Genomic DNA, 17,970 nt, shown 5'->3' on the forward strand with positions numbered 1-17,970 from the left:
AATAAAGGACAAACCGGACATTTCACCAAGGAAGAAGTTATAGCGATTAACTAAGGGAAAGCGTGCAAAAGAAGGTTGTGCTTCACGTTTATTAGGGCACGTAAATTTAGGCGGTTTTCCCCAATTAACTTCCCTCTCTCTTCCAACCGCAATCATACCACATATATCACTCCTAACCCTTGTCATTCTCTTTCTTCTTGCAAAACCTTTCAAAACCATTCACACTCATTCTTATTCAAATCAATCTTCAATCTTTCCTTCTCATTCCATATCATTTCTCTTGTCCGTCATGAAATACAAAAAGGGCACCCCGTTTCCTCTAAAATAAAAGCCGCCACTCAACGTGACACCAGTTCCTCCGTCCCTAAAATGGTCAAGCCACTCAACATTGTCCCTCCCGCAAAATCTATGAAGAAAAGCCGAGAAGTCCTCCACTAAGAAGAGGAAGATCGCAAAGAAGGGTGAATCCAAGCAAGCCCTAACCATGACAGATCTCTATGAAAAGGAGAATCCTTTTAAGGCGACGGAGAAAGACTCGCTGTTAGTGATACTAACGCCGGTGACGATTCAAAGATTCCCTCGGATGTTGCAACACCGAATTGTGAAAAAGGTAATCCTATTTCTACTCAAATTCCCGATGAACTCCGTATCCGATAGAAAACTAGGGTTATAAGATCCGAATGATGCTATAGAGAGTACCGAGAACATGAATTTAGACAAATGGGAAAAGGAAACCGAGTACCGAGGCCTCGTTGTAAACAACCCCAAAGAAACCCTAGGTCAAGAGAATGTTGAACCGTATGTTAGCACATCCCTAGGTGAACTTGCTAAGTCATCTCAGGTGAAAGAAGAGAATGTGAGTGTTGAAAAGGTACCTAGTGTTGAGTCGATTCGATAAGGAGATTGGTCCCGAAAAGTCCGTGGAGAAAGCCCAAACAGAAGAAGGTAGTGTCTCTGGTGATGGTTCTAAAAGGAATGATGAGGAAGCGGGGAAGAAAGTGATAAAGGTGTGGTAGATGTTGATAAACTCGGTCTAGAGGATGTTCCTCGGACACAAACTCCCGGTAATAGCATGGCCAAGAGACTAAGAAGTAACAAAGGTAAGGCTGTTCCGCCGTTAGCCAAACCTCAAAGAAAACCTGATACCCCCGTGATCGAAACACCCAAAAGAAGGACAAAGTCTGTGGTGTTGGTCCTAAGAAAAGTTGGAGTAAAGTAATGGTGAAAGCCGCTCTTGGGAATTCGAAAAAGAGAAAAGTTTGTTTCTTCAAGTGAGTCGAGTATGATGTTGAGAAGGATGTTTCAAACATCATTTCCACCGATTCCAAGAAAGCCGATAAGAAAGATCTACAGGTTTTAGAAGATGTGCCCATTGACAAAGTGTCTTTTCATCTCCCAAGTTTTGCTCGTAGGTGGAAATTTATTTTCCATAGGAGACTTGCTTTGGAAAGAGAACTGAGTGAAGAAGCCTTGAAAGTTGAAGAGGTAATGAGTTTGATTAATGAGGCCGGACCGGGAGAAAACAAAGGTGCAAGCTAGGAGATTGCTATGAAAAGCCGGTCCGAGAATTCTTGGCAAATATTCCTAAAGACCGTGACAATCCTCTCAAGAAAGATTATCAAAAGGTATATGTTAGAGGAGAATGTGTCAACTTCTCACCCAACATCATAAATAGCTTTCTAGGTGTTGAAGGAGGTGCCGCCGAGGTAGAAGACACCGACAATCAAATCTCGCAAAGAAATCACAACAACAAGGTGAAAGCTTGGCCAAAGAAAGTGGAAGATTTCTTTTGGAAAGCCGAGTATGAAGTATGCAAGGTTCTTAACGGAATTGGTCTTGCTAATTGGGTTCCCACCACTCACTCTTCGGATATTGCAACCGGTTTAGCTAGGTTCATCTATGCCGTAGGAACTAAGACTAAAATGGACATTGGGAGGTATGTCTTTGATCGGACCATGAGGCATGCTAAGACTGATGTTGTGAAATTGCCTATTACTTTTCCCACCTTGCCGTGTAAGATCATTCGAGCCAATACCCCGCTATCATCTCTGCTTACCGATCTGGCTATGAAAAGGGAATCACCTCTCACTTTCCACCGTAAACTCGTTTAAAGCTCATCATGCTCCGCATCTTGTTGGAACATTCGCCTCTCGCTCCTAATACGGGTATTATGACAAAGGAAGAGATCATTGCGGCCTTGAAAGACACCTGTGTCATGCTTTGGATGAAAGGAAGGCTAAGTTTGAGCTGATGATCCACACTCTGGAAGGACGGGACGCCCTGGTACGAGAAGATAAGGAGGATGCGAGTGAAAAGGAAGATGATGATGGGGCTGAATCTCGAGGAGGAGGATAAAGAAGCGAGAAAATGAAGATGAGGAAGCCGGTGACAAGAATGAAGAAGAAGAAGAATCTGGGAGTAGCTACGAGGCGTAAGAATAATATTTTTTCTCGTTTCTTTTGCTATATTTGTTTTTTTGGCTATGCCCCGGATATTTTGAGCACTATATGTGCTATGGTCCGTAACAAGATATTTTCCCGCACTTTATGTTTCTTGGTACTCTTATGTTACACTTCTCCCGCTTTGAAGACTTCTTATACGTTATATTCAAATAGTTTGGCATATTTTATGGCTAAAAAGGGGAGTAGATATGCATGATAATGTGATAATGTGCCTATTGATGTTGTGACATTCGATGGATGTGTTGATGTGTTGAAGTCTTCTGTGTTTATGCATGCATGTTTTCGTATTGATCTAGTTCGAGTAAGATTCTATTAAGTGCATGTATTTAGGGAGTAAAGAATATCTCGTTTGTACTCCTTGAGGGGGAGTAAGCTTCGTGTCCACTGAATGTTCCCGTGGATGTTGGAACATCCCGATGGTTTGAGCTACCGAGTACTATACTCCTATTTCTCTAAGTAGCGTGTTGTGACGATTATTTGTCCGTTTAGGATGTACAGAATTTATTTTTCCTTATACGTCCTCTCGCCGCAAGACTACGATTTTCTCTACGATACCTTATAGTTCTCTTGTACGCTTATTTCCATGTGTTAATTGTTGTGTGAAAATATTGGAAGCAGAATTCGAGACTTATAATATACTTCTTTAGTCCCGAAGATTATGTGTGATGACCGAAGAACTATATTTTTGGTATCCTTTGGAAGTCCGAGAATGTGAAATTTTCTTCAAGGAAGATTTTATTTCGAAGATTGAAGGAAAGGTTGCGTGTGCTATCTCTCTGTTTTTAACGGTGTGGGCTGAATTTGTTTTAGCCAAAAATTTGCCAAAGGGGGAGATTGTTGGATATTTGTATGTTGGCTTCACTTTTGCCTAAAACAAATATTCACTTCAGATGTGGAACACAATGTTCCAACATCAAGGGTTGTTCCATACGTTCGGGCCCGACCTATGTTTACGCACGCGCATGCTTGATTGAAGGAATCCACACCGGCATGTGTTGGTATGAACCGTGTGCAATTATGAAGAGATCGTAACATATGTGATTTCTTAAGGAATTGATGAAATGACTTAGGAAAGTATTTTTATGTGACTTTTAATAAGCCTATTTTATAGGAGTTTCTATATCCGTCCATTGCTTAATGAAGAAGTCAAGCGATCCGATTACGAAGCATGATTGAGGGAATGACATGCCTTGCTTCGGTATATAAAAGGCTGCAAGACTGAAGATATTCACTCAAGACATTGGTTTACAAATAGAGTTTTGTTTAGGTTTTGAGTCATACATATTGTGAGCCTTTCGTGTATCATCTTGATACATGTTTAGGATCGTGCTTTGAGTTGTAATACCGTGCACTACTCCGAAGCTTTTAAGCAAGGAGCTAGGTAGATTGTGGACTGCATCTAAGCTTTTAAGCAAGGTTGCAAGTTGTTGTTTTTCGAGGGTAACCTCATTTGAATTGAGTCTGTAATTTGGGAATCACGGGGGATTGTGATCTGTTGTAAGGGAGTGAGATGGGATCTCAAATCTAAGAGTTCCTAGGTTGAAGTCTAGTTGGGGTAGGTCCTAGGTCATAAGTGCAAACGTGGTTTGCCGAGAGCTTTGAATACGGACCGCACTAGTGGATTTCCTTCTGGCTTGGTAGCCCCGAGATGTAGGTGACGTTGCACCGAACTGGGTTAACAATTCTCTGTGCCTCTTTTTCTTTCCCTGTCTATTATTTGCTTTATTATATTTATATCTGTTAGCTTAATGTTCTAAACATCATATACAACATTTGTTTATCGTGTCCCGTGTTGGAACATCGTTTGGAACATCGTAAGTCTAACGTGCCGAATAATGCATTTACCGCTAGTTAATTCTTCTACAACATTGATGAAATAGATGGGTTTGGGTTTGGGTTTGGTTTCAAAGAATTATTGGTATTTCAAAATTTAGGAAGATTTCTTGGGTTGAAAAATTCATATGACTCATCACAAGTAAAAGCATTTTCTTGTGTTCTTTGAAAGGCAAGGATGATGGGGTTAGTTTTATGTGTCAATTTAAGAATCATGTTGTCTCTTTATCACCGAATAGTTGGACTAATGTTACCGGACCTGGTTTGTGAGGGAGTAAACATTGAAAGTGACAACACTTTCACAAACTATGACAAAACTTCCTTTGTGCAAAGTGTATCAAAGTCATGCATTGTCCCCTTAGAGTATTCAAATTTCGGTGCTATGCAACTCAAGTGCAATGACAAGATACTTCACCGGATTATTGCCAAAATCATTCTATGCAAGCAAGAAAATTTTGGTAGGATTGATGATCTTGACTTAAGTTTGATGTGGCTAATCAAGAATAGGACCTTAGTTAATTGGCCTCTGTTTTTCCGCAATAGGATGGTGTCTTACAAACTGGATAACTCTAAGAGATTGCCCTATCCCTCTTTCCTTGGTTGTGTTCTCGGTTCAAGTGGTGTTCGGTCTTCGACACCCTCTTAACCAAGCCTAAGCCAAGAAGTGGTCTTGACATTGGTGCTTGTCAACAAGATGCACTATTATCAAGATGGTATGAGCAATTGATATTATGATAACGGTGATTTACGGTTCTACGATGATATTGTTGTTCTAGCTTGTTCCTCTATTGAAGAGATTGATGCAATAAGGTCAATTCTTGGAGATTAGACACATGTTTGATACAAAGGAGACTCGGTTTAATGAAATGAAAGATCAATTCCACGGGTGGAACACAAACCTTCTTTGGCTCAACTAGTAACTTTTTTCCCGAAGAAAATGATGCGGCCGGATCCCTTGACCCAACAAATGAAACCTAATGGATGCATTTGAGTTCATCTTTTCCTCATGCATTTTATATAACATTTCTATTTTGATGCTCTTGTCTCATACTTTTTGTTAGCCTGTTGTGGCATTGTTTTTCTTGCACTTTAATAGTATCGCCTTTGTTGTGGCTCAATTCTCTTATTATCTTGTTGCACTATCCCTTTTTGATGTTATCAAAGGGGAGTATGTGTTGGGATATGTTTATGTCTATTCTGTTATGTTTTGGGATATGTTTATGTTTGTTTATGTGATATGTGTTGAAACATGTTGTTTTGGCTAGGCTAGGTGCTATTTTTATGGTGCTATTTTTATGTGTGTGGATCTTGAATATTTTTGCTAGATTGTGATACATGCTATATATTTACAACTTATTGCTCGCTATATACAATAAGTTTCAGGGGAGCCGAGTTTAAACTATCAACATATCCTATTTTGACATGATCAAAAAGGGGAGATTGAAGCCTCTAGCTTAGCTAATAGTTTTTGATGATGTTTGTAACAGCCCGATTTTTTGCTAGATTTATTTTATTATTTATTCATGTGTGTTATATGTGCTCTTATGTTATTATTGCCTCTGTGTGTATTTTTGGTCGGGATTTGTAGAATTCGGTGTTAGAAGGGTATTTTAGTCATTTTGGACTTAGGGGCATTTTGGTCATTTTATGAGTAGGGGTAATTTAGTAATTTTGCTAAGGATTGTTTTAGTGTTTAACGAGGGTTGTTATTTTACTATGTTACCTGGAGAGTGTAGTAATTTATTATAACCTAGGTAAGTGACCGTTAGTATTACATTTTACCGTTAAGTGAGTAGTAAAATTTTTGGTTAGAATATAAATGGGTTAGGCCCATTAAGACTTTGTGAGTTGAGCCCATTTAGGTGGAACCTATATAAGCTCTAGTTGGTAGAGAAAATAGGGTTTTTGCCAACATTTTCAATTGAAGAGAGATAGAGATAGAGAAGGAAAGGGTTGAAGAGGAGATCTAGAGAAGGCTAGAGGGAGGTCAAGCTTCAATGATTGGAGCTAGGATTGGAGCTAAAGTGAAGCCTTAGTGTTGATTTTGAAGATTTAAGGTAAGGGGGTTAGGATTCAAGCATAATCAATTGTTGTAGTTTATCCCTAATTCTTTGCTTAAGTTGTTAATTGGGATTTTGTTGTAGAAATTCGTGCTTAATTATGATGATATGATTATATGCATGAAATGAATGATAATTGTGTTGTTGTTGTTGAATTTGTATGTTAAAATGGGTAGATGTGAACATGATGAGTTTTTGTATGAAATTGATGATGAATAATGTTGTGGTTGTTAGATTGATGATGAATTCATGTTCAAATGTTGTTGTTGTTGTTCTAACATGTGTTGTTGATGAATTGATGCATTGAGTATCATAAATTAATGAATCGGTGATGAGAATTGTTGTTGTTGAAAGTTGTGGAAGTTTGGTGAAGTGATGAATTTTGTTGTGTTGATGCTTTAATTTCAAAACTTGTACATGTTTAAGTGGTTTGAAGTATATATGACCTATAAACAACTTTTGGAACAAGTTTGGGCATTTAGAAAATCAAATTTGGGAATTTTAGGGTGAAAAGGGTTGAAACCCGTAATCGGTTTTTTACGGTCTAAGGGAGGACGCTTAAGCGTGCTCACCATGCTTAAGCGAGCGTTTAGCGTCTTTGCCCGGCGTCCTCCAAGCGTGCACAACCTGCAGTTACTGGAAGTTGGACGCTTAAGCGTGCGAATGACGCTTAAGCGTGCTACTCCCAATTCGGCCACTTTTGAATTCTTGTTTCGTGCACTTGGGGACCAATATGAGACTTCTAAAATGTTTCTTTTAACTTGTTAAACCTCTGTTTATGCACTTAATCCCACTTTGGAACATGGTTTGAATTGAATTGGACCGGATTTTGTGTATTTTCACTTAACTTTGGAAAAACGGTCCAAACGTTGATTTTTCCGAAAACTTGTTTTTCTCCGAAATTGAAGTGGGGTTAAGGTTGTATAATGTTTATATGATTTCTAAAAATGGTTGAGATTAGGTTCATCAAGTTTTAACTTGTTTTGCTTTGAAAATTGCATTCTTTTGTAAAAGTGATAAAGTGAGACGAACTTTGAGTTTTTCATGATTTCGTCACACTTGGCCGGTGAAACGCCAAAGTATCCTCTACTGCACCCACATGTGGCCTAGAGGTGTACTTAGTTGAGGCATTGGAATTTGTTTACTTGGTTTTGGTTTAAATGCTCAATTATTTCTAATGTTGTGATTTTGAGAGACGAACTTTTGTTGAAAATGTTTTTAAGGGCCGATTGCCTTATGAATATTTTGTGGATAGTTGATATAATTTATGTGGAGATGATTGATGATGTATATATGTGACAACTACATGTTGATTGAATTATGGATGTTGTTGGTGATTGTATATATGATGGTGAATTGTTGTCGATTGCATATATACTAAATGTTGGTGATGGTGAGGTGATTTGTTTGTGTGAACATATGCATTGTAGTCGAGTCATATGTGCATGCATTCATGACTGATGGTGGCGGATTTTATATCCAATTGAGGTGATTACGATGTTTTTGTTGCATCAAAGGTGACGACCTTGAGGTGATTTGGTACCACATGCATGTACGTGTCGAGTTTAGGCATATCACATTGCATGAGTCTTAATTGTTGTATTGAATGATGAATGTTGATGATGAGTGTGCTAAATGATTATATACTTGCAATGATTGAGGTTGTTATATGAATGTGGATGTGGAGGTTAAATGTTGATGATTAATTGAGAATTGAACTGTTTTATCTATATCAAGTTATTTATATTGATTATGACCGATGTAAAACTAACCTCCGGTGGTTTTGACCGCCTACCCGTCCGTATGGATGGGTAGACGGCTGTGCGAAGTAGTCCGCTCGCGGTGAGTGCTTGGATAGCCGGAGTTAGCCTCCGCTATCATTTTGGAGTTATAGTTTAGGGCTCGATTAGGTTGAGTCGTTGTGTTTTAGTTGTGTTGGACTTATTTCATTTATTTGAGATGTACCGATTGTTGAGATCCGGAGAATTTGATGTTGATGATGTATTTGACCATCGTATATATATTGATTTGATATTGAGATGTATGATTATATGTCCGCCGCGACCGTTGAGATTTATATCTCGCAAGTTGTTGTTTAGTTGAGACGTAGCGTCTATTTCTTGAATATTTGCTATATTCGCGTGTTTTATCACTTTAATAGAAATAGGGCATTACAAGTTGGTATCGAGCCGTGGTCGATCTTGTCGGGACTAGTATCCGTTGAATTTTCTTGTTAGTATGCGAATGGTAAAGAGTTACCTTCGGTACTTGTTTGTTGTCTTGTTGTTCTTATCTGTTGGTTGGTTTTGTGTAGAAGTGAGATGGCCGGTGGTAGAGATGATGCGGCGATTGCGCAGCCGTGGCTTCGATGGCTCGGGTGTTGGCTCGGGCGATTGCGCGAGGCTTGCGGCGGTTGGTCATCGTGATCATGGAGAAGCCGAGGAGCGAAGGCTTGATCGTTTCTTGCGAAACGGTCCACCGACATTCAAGGGTAGGTATGACCCGGATGGAGCTCGACATGGATGCAGGCCATGGAGAGGATCTTCCGTGCTATGGTGACTAGTGAGGACCGAGAAGGTCGTGATGGCTACTCATATTCTTGCAGAGGAGGTGAGTATTGGTGGACCAATGCTAAGGGAAGGCTTGAGGCCTGGTGGAGCCGTGACTTGGGCTAGGTTCAAGACCGAGTTTTTGAGGAAGTACTTTCCCGAGGATTTGAGGACTAAGAAGGAAGTGGAATTCTTGAAGTTGAAGCAAGAGAACCGTTCCGTGGCTGAGTATGCCGCAAAGTTTGAAGAACTTTCGAGGTTTTATCCATACATTAATGCGGAGGTTGCGAAGGTTTCCAAGTGTGTGAAGTTTGAAAGCGGTTTGAGGCACGATATCTATCGGTACATGTGTATTCGGGAGATTCGTGACTTTGACACTTTGGTGGATAAGTGTCGTATGTTTGATGACACCGGTGAGGGCTAAGGCTAATCATTACAAGGCTCGGAATGAGAAGAAAGGGAATGGTCTTGGATTTGGGAAACCGTATAGCAAGGACAAAGGAAAGAAGAAAGAATGCGGTGGAGACTCTAAGTCAAATGTTGCCGAGGTGAGATGCTACAAGTGTGGAACTTTGGGTCATTACTCTAATGATTGCAAGAAGGGAGAGAGTTGCTACAAGTGTGGGGAAGCGAGGTCACAAGGCTTTTGAATGCAAGAAGGAGATTACTTGCTACAATTGTGGTGAGAAGGGGCATATCGGTACTAAGTGTACCAAGCCAAAGAAGGCGTCGGGGAAGGTGTTTGCATTGAATGCGGAAGAGGTGGAGCATCCGGATAATCTCATCCGAGGTATGTGTTTTATCAATAGTACTTCTTTGATTGCAATTATTGATACCGGTGCTACTCATTCTTTTATCGCGGTTAGTTGTGTTGAGCGTATGGGTTTGGTTGTGACTCCGTTGTCGAGAGGGATGGTTATCGACACCCGCCTAGTGGTTCGGTGACTACTTCTTTAGTGTGTGCTAAGTGTCCCGTTAGTTTTGGTAACATTGATTTTGAGTTGGATCTTGTGTGTCTTCCGTTGAAGCATATGGACGTGATTTTTGGTATGGATTGGATGTTGACTTTTGGTGTTAACATTAATTGTTTGACCAAGAGTGTAACGTTTTCTAAGTCGATGGGCGAGGAAGGTGGGAAGTTCTTAACCGCGGAGCAAGTGAAGAAGTCTTTGGACGGTGAAGCTAGTGTGTTCATGATGTTTGCATCCTTGAAGGAGAGTAGAGAGAAAGGAGTTGGTGATTTGCCGGTAATGCAAGAGTTTCCGAAGTTTTTTCGGACGACATTACCGAGTTACCGCCTTAGAAATAAGTGAGTTTGTAATTGATTTAGTACCAGAACGAGTCCTATTTCGATTGTGCCGTATCGGATGACCGCATCGAGTTGGGTGAGTGAAGAAGCAGTTGGAAGAGTTGCTCGAGAAGCGCTTATCGTGCCGAGTGTTTCTCCGTGGGGTGCTATTGTGTTGTTGGTTAAGAAGAAGGATGGAAGCTATTGATGTTGTGATGTGTGTATGATACACTTGTGGATATAAAATTTGAGATGATGATATTGAATGATGTGAATGTTAAGAATACTTGTGAGTATGTGTATAGTTTGTTATTCATCATTCTTAAATGTATCTTTCATTCTCAAAGTTTCTTGTTAAGTTTAATTGGATTATGATGATGTAATGCTAACCCTCGGTGGTTTACCACCTACCTTTCCGTACGGACGGGTAGATGGAGTACATGATGCTTAGTCTTGTGTTGATGTTACCGAGGAGCGGAGTTCCTCTTTTCATGCGCAAGTGTCTAGATTAGGGCTCGATCTAGGATAGTTCTTGCACGTTGGATTTCTATTTGATTATGTAGTTGGTGTTGAGAAATTATTATGTGGAGATTTGAGATATTATTGTATCCGAGATTGGAGGATGTTATCTTTATATCTTTATTCCGAGATTAGCCGTGGTTATGGATTATATATGTATTCCGTGCTATGTGATGTAACATGATCTTTATGCATGTATGTTTTAATTTGGAAGACGTAGCATCTATTTCTAGAATATATTTGTATATTCGCGCGTTTTACCGTTTAATAGAAGTAGGGTGTTACAAGTTGGTATCGAGCCATGGTCGGTCTTGTCCGGACTATTGGACTAGTAGACTAGTATTCATTGATTTTCCCGTTAGTATGCGAATGGTAATGAGTTACCTTCGATACTTGGTTGTTGTCTTGTTGTCTTTATCCATTGGTTGGTTTTGTGTAGTCTTGAGATGATGGTGGTAGAGATGATGCGGCGATTGCTCGGGCTTTGGCTTCGATGGCTCAGTGTTGGCTCGGGCTAACGAGCGGGCGGCGGTTGGTCATCGTGATCCCGGTGAGGCCGAAGAGCGGAGGCTTGATCGTTTCTTGAGAAACAGTCCGCCGACGTTCAAGGGTAGATACGATCCGGATGGAGCTCGGGCATGGGTGCAAGCCATGGAGAGGATCTTTCGTGCTATGGTGACTAGTGAGGATCGAAGGTCGGATTGGCTACTCACATGCTTGCCGAGGAGGCCGAGTATTGGTGGACCAATGCTAAGGGGAGGCTTGAGGCCGGTGGAGTTGTGACTTGGGCTAGGTTCAAGACCGAGTTTTTGAGGAAGTACTTTCGTGAGGATTTGAGGACTAAGAAGGAAGTGGAATTCTTGAACTTGAAGCAAGAGAACCATTCCGTGGCCGAGTATGCGGCAAAGTTTGAGGAGCTTTCGAGGTTTTGTCCGTACATCAATGCGGAGGATGCTATGGTTTCCAAGTGTGTGAAGTTTGAAAACGGTTTGAGGCCCGACATCTACCGGTATATGTGTATTCGGGAGATCTATGATTTTGATACTTTGGTGCATAAGTGTCGTATGTTTGATGAAGCCGGAAAGGTCAAGGTGAACCATTACAAGGCGATGAATGAGAAGCATGGAAATAGTCATGGATTTGGGAAGCCGTACAACAAGGACAAAGGAAAGAAGAAGGAATCTCGGTGGAGGCTCTAAGTTGAATGTTGCTTTGAGGTGAGGTGCTACAAGTGTGGCACGATGGGTCATTTTGCTAATGATTGCAAGAGTGGTGAGAAATACTACAAGTGTGGGGAAGCGGGTCATAAGGCGTTTAAGTGCACGAAGGAGATCACTTGCTACAATTGTGGTGAGAAGGGGCATATCGGTACTAAGTGTACCAAGCCGAAGAAGGCGGCAGGAAAGATGTTTGCATTGAATGCGGAAGAGGTGGAGCATCCGGATAATCTCATCCGAGGTATGTGTTTTATCAATAGTACTCATTTGATTGCAATTATTGATACCGGTGCTACTCATTCTTTTATCGCGGTTAGTTGTGTTGAGCGTTTGGGTTTGGTTGTGACTCCATTGTCTCGTGGGATGGTTATCGATACCCCGGCTAGTGGTTCGGTGACTACTTCTTTAGTGTGTGCTAAGTGTCCCGTTAGTTTTAGCAATGTTGATTTTGAGTTGGATCTTGTGTGTCTTCCGTTGAAGCCTATGGACGTGATTTTTGGTATGGATTGGATGTTGACTTTTGGTGTTAACATTAATTGTTTGACCAAGAAAGTGTAACGTTTTCTAAGCCCGTAGCCGAGCAAGGTGGAAAGTTCTTGGACCGCGGAACAAGTAAAGAAGTCCTTGGATGGTGAAGCTAGTGTGTTCATGATGTTTGCTTCCTTGAAGGAAAGTAGTGAGAAAGGAGTTGGTGATTTGCCGTAGTGCAAGAGTTTCCGAAATTTTTCCGACGACATTACCGAATTACCGCCGAGAGGGAAGTTGAGTTTGCAATTGATTTGGTACCATGAACAAGTCCTATTTCGATTGCGCCATATTGGATGTCCGCATCGAGTTGGGTGAGTTGAAGAAGCGCTTGGAAGAGTTACTCGAGAAGCGCTTATCGGGCCGAGTGTTTCTCCGTGGGGTGCTCCCGTGTTGTTGGTTAAGAAGAAGGATGGAAGCATGAGGTTGTGTGTGGATTATCGGCAGTTGAACAAGGTGACGATTAAGAATCGGTATCCGCTTTCGAGGATTGATGATTTGATGGATCGCTGGTTGGTGCGGAAGTGTTCGACGCAAGATTGATTTGAGGTCGGGATATCATCCGATTAGAGTAAAGGCGGAAGATATATCCAAAACTGCGTTCCAAACGAGGTATGGACACTATGAGTATTCTGTGATGCCATTTGGAGTGTCTAATGCGCCAGTGTCTTCATGGAATATATGAATAGAATATTTCATCCTTTTCTCGGACCGTTTTGTGGTGGTGTTTATAGATGATATTTTGGTGAACTCGAAGTTCGAAGAAGAGCATGCCGAGCATTTGAGGATTGTGTTAGGAGTTTTGAAGGAGAAGAAGTTGTTTGCTAAGTTGTCGAAGTGTGAGTTCGTTGCGGGAAGTGAGTTTCCTTGGTCATGTGATTTCTAAAGGTGGTATTGTCGTGGATCCGTCTAAGGTTGATGCAAAGGTGTTGCGGTGGGAATCACCTAACTCGTTTTTGAAGTTAGAAGCTTTCTTGGATTGGCGGGGTATTATCGGAGGTTCATTGAGGGATTCCCTAAGTTGGCGTTGCCATTGACGCAGCTGACTCGGAAAGGGCAAGCTTATGTTCGGGATGCTAAGTGTGAGAAGAGTTTCCAAGAGTTGAAGAAGAGGTTGACTTCAGCTCTAGTGTTGATTTTGCCGAATCCGAAGGAATCGTTTGTTGTGTATTGTGATGCTTCTAAGACGGGTCTTGGTGGTGTGCTTATGCGTAATCGTCAGTTGTGGCTTATGCTTCGAGGCGGTTGAAAGTGCATGAGAAGAATTATCCGACTCACGATTTGGAATTAGCGGCCGTTGTGTATGTGTTGAAGATTTGGAGGCATTATCTCGTATGGTTCTAAGTTTGAGGTGTTCGGTGATCACAAGAGTTTGAAATACTTGTTTGACCGTAAAGAGTTGAATATGAGACAGAGAAGATGGTTGGAGTATCTTAAAGATTTTGATTTTCATGAGTTATCACCCGGAAAGGCTAATGTTGTTGCCTTGATGCTTTGAGTAGGAAGTCGTTGCATATGTCCGCTTTGATGGTTAAAGAGTTGGAGTTGATTGAGCGGTTTCGAGATTTGAGTTTGGTTAGTGAGTTGACACGGAGGGTGTGAGGTTGGGAATGTTGAAGTCGACGAGTAATATTTTGGAAGAGATTAAGAATGGTCAAAAGGAAGATTTGGAACTTGTAGATCATGTGGTGTTGGTTAATAAAGGTAAAGGTGGGGACTTCGGGTTGGGTGAGAACGGTGTTTTGATGTTTCGTGATCGTGTTTGTGTGCCAAGTGTTCTTGAGCTTAAGAGACGATTTTGGAAGAAGGTCACGAAGTAGTTTGAGTATTCATCCTTGAGCGACTAAGATGTATCGTGATTTGAAGAGGTTGTTTTGGTGGCCTGGAATGAAGAAAGAGATTGCGGAATTTGTGTATGCTTGTTTGGTTTGTCGAAGTCTAAGATTGAGCATTAGAAGTCGTCGATTTGATGCAACCGTTGTTCGTGCGAATGGAAGTGGGATAGTATTTCTATGGACTTTATTGGAGCGTTGCCAAAGACTGTTAAGGGTTTTGATTCGATTTGGATGATTGTTGATCGGTTGACGAAGTCGGCACATTTTGTTCCTATTAAGACTCGGTATGTCCGTAGCGAAGTTAGGCCGAGATCTACGTTGGGCGGTGTTAGATTGCATGGTATTCCCTCTAGTATTGTGTCGGATCGGGGTCCGAGGTTCACTTCTAAGTTTTGGGAAAGTTTGCAAGCCGCTTTGGGACTAAGTTGAGGTTGAGTTCGCTTATCATCCCGGATCGATGGTCGGACGGAGAGGACTATTTAGAGTTTGGAAGATTTGTTGAGAGCTTGTGTGTTGGAGCAAGGTGTCGGTTGGATTGAATGTTTACCGTTGATTGAGTTCACTTACAACAACAGTTTTCTTTCTAGTATCGGGATGGCACCGTTTGAAGCTTTGTATGGTCGGAGATGTAGGACTCCTTTGTGTTGGTATGAGTCGGGTGAAAGTGCTTTATTAGGAACGGATGTTGTGCAAGAGACTACCGAAAAGGTTAAGATGATCCAAGAGAAGATGAGAGCATCTCGGAAGTAGGCAAGAGTTATCATGATAAGAGGAGGAAGGACATTGAGTTTCGGGTTGGTGATCATGTGTTTTTGAGAGTGAATCCCGTAACCGGTGTTGGTCGTGCTTTGAAGTGCTCGGAAGTTGACTCCTTGTTTTGTTGGACCGTTTGAGATTGTTGAGAAGGTTGGAGTTGTAGTGTATCGGATTGCGTTACCACCATCTTTGTCGAATCTTCATGATGTGTTTCATGTGTCTCAGCTTGCGGAAGTATGTGTATGATGCGTCTCATGTGATCCAAGTGGATGAGTTGGAAGTAAGGGATAATTTGACCGTTGAGACTTGACCGGTTAGGATTGAGGACCGTGAAGTGAAGCGTTTGCGTGGCAAGGAGATCGTTTTGGTTAAAGTGATTTGGGTTGGACCGACCGGTGAAAGTGCCACTTGGGAATCGGAGAGTAGGATGAGGGTTGCGTACCCGGAGTTGTTTCCTTCAGTAATTTTCGGGGGCGAAAATTCTTTTTAGTGGGGGAGAGTTGTAAATGTTCTCGATTTTTCGCTAGATTTATTTCATTTAATTATGTGTGTTATATGTGCTCTTATGTGATTATTGCCTCTGTGTGTATTTTGGTCGGGGATTGTAGAATTCGGTGTTAGAAGGGTATTTTAGTCATTTTGGACTTAGGGGCATTTTGGTCATTTTGAGAGTATGGGTAATTTTGTAATTTTTGCTCGAGGTTAATTTTATTGCTTAGTGAGAGTTATTATTTTACCAAGTTACTAAAGGGTGTAGTAATTATTTTTTTACCGTTAAGTGACCGTTAGTGTTATATTTTACCGTAAGTGAGTAGTAACATTTTTGAGGTTGAAATAGAAATGGGTTAGGCCCATTATGGTTTGTGAGATAAGCCCAATTAAGTGAGCCTATATATAAACTAATGTTAGTAGAGGAATAGGGTTCTTTCACAAACATTTTTCATTTGAGAAGAGAAGAGATAGAGGCTAGAGGGAAGAACAAGAACAAGGGTTAGAGGCAAGAGGATTCATCATCTATGAGCTAAATTGAAGCTTGGGTTAGAGATTCTTGGTGCTAGAGGTAAGAGGGTTAGACTTCACTCATAATTTCATAACTTTTTCTTTTTACCCATTTTGTGAAATTGATGAATTGAACCTAATTAATTGTAAATTCGTGCATATGTTTTGATGCAATGTTTGGGTATGTAAATTGAATGTTAATTGAATTGTTGATGATGAAATTACATGCTTAAATTGTGTTTATATGTATGCTTTGCATTTTTGTCCAAAAATGATGATATGAGGTGTTGTTGTGATGAATTGTTGATGCATTCATGATGGTTAATTGTTGTTGTTGTTGAAAGATGATGTTGTTGATAATTGAAACCTTGGGTAATCATAATGGTGAAGTTTGCTATGAACTTGTGTTGTTTTTGAAGTTTGATGAAAAATGGGTCAAATGATGATTTTCGTTAAGAGAATGTTTTGGGACAAATTTTATATGGATTTGTGTGTCTTTTCATGTTTAGAAATGTTTGGATAAACCTTGGAATCAAATTTGGGCATTGGGGAGTCAAAATTGGGGTTTTGGGGTGAAAATGGCTCTTTTTCCCGAAACTACCTGTCATAACTCGCAACCGCACTCGCAGCTGCGAGTTGGATGCGAGCAACAGGCTCTTCGAAGCCAACTCGCAATGGCGAGTGAATCTACTCGCAGCTTGCGAGTTGCACAGGCGAACCCCCGTTTTGCATTCTTGCACCTTTTTCCCTCGTTTCGGCCGTGAACTGGTTTTTGGTACAAACATGAAAATTGTAGATAATATTTTTAGCTTTCTAAAGGTGTTGGTTTGACTTGAATATGATTTTTAGTTTTCAAGTTATGGGGAAAATACTCTTGAAAAGTTTTGTCGAAAATCCCTCATAACTAGTTCTAAGTCGACCCAATCCTTGTGGAATGATTTTAATCTTTGAAACTTGATTTTTATGAGTTCAACTAAGGTGGTTAAACTGTGATGTAGTGAACCTACTTGTTTTCCTTTGGAAATGGGAATTTTTGTGAAAAGTGGTCAAGTGAGACGAACTTCGGAATTTTTGGTAATTCTCCATATGTGGCCGATGAAATGTTTATGTAACCTCTACTGCATGTATAAGTGATTTGTGAGGGTACATGGCATAGGCAATTGAGCTTGTAGAATTGGTTTTGGTTCATAACCTTTAATTATTTTATGTTGTGACTTTGAGAGACGAACTTTGTTGAATATGACTTTATGAGCTAATTGTCTTGTGAATCCTTTATGGATAGTTGTTATATCTTATGTGAAGATGATTGGTGGTGTATATATGTGACAACTATATGTTGCTTGAATTATGGACGTTGTTGGTGATTGTATATATGTTAAGTGGTGGTGAATTGTTGTTGTTTGCATATATACAAGTATTGGTGGTGTTGAGGTGATTTGTTTGTGTGAACATATGCATTGTTGTCGAGTCATATGTTCATGCATTCATGATTGATGGTGGTGGGTTTTATATCCAATTGAGGTGATACGATGTTTTTGTTGCATCGGAGGTGACGACCTTGAGGTGATTTGGTACCACATGCATCTAGATGAGTCTAGAGCCATTGCATACTTTGATGGTGAATTGAAATGCAATTGAAGTTGTGAATGACAATTGAATTGGTTATTTGTTGATTAACATGGTTGATGTTGTGATGTGTGTATGATACACTTGTGGATATAAAACTTGAGATGATGATAATGAATGATGTGAATGTTAAGAATACTTGTGAGTATGTGTATAGTTTGTTATTCATCGTTCTTAAATGTATCTTTCATTCTCAAAGTTTCTTGTTAAGTTTAATTGGATTATGATGATGTAATGCTAACCCTCGGTGGTTTACCACCTACCTTTCCGTATGGACGGGTAGATGGAGTGCGGGATGCTT

This window comes from Medicago sativa, chromosome 8 (assembly GCF_051527215.1).
Source record: "Medicago sativa cultivar Bolivia chromosome 8, Bolivia_mono, whole genome shotgun sequence".
Taxonomy (NCBI): domain Eukaryota; kingdom Viridiplantae; phylum Streptophyta; class Magnoliopsida; order Fabales; family Fabaceae; genus Medicago; species Medicago sativa.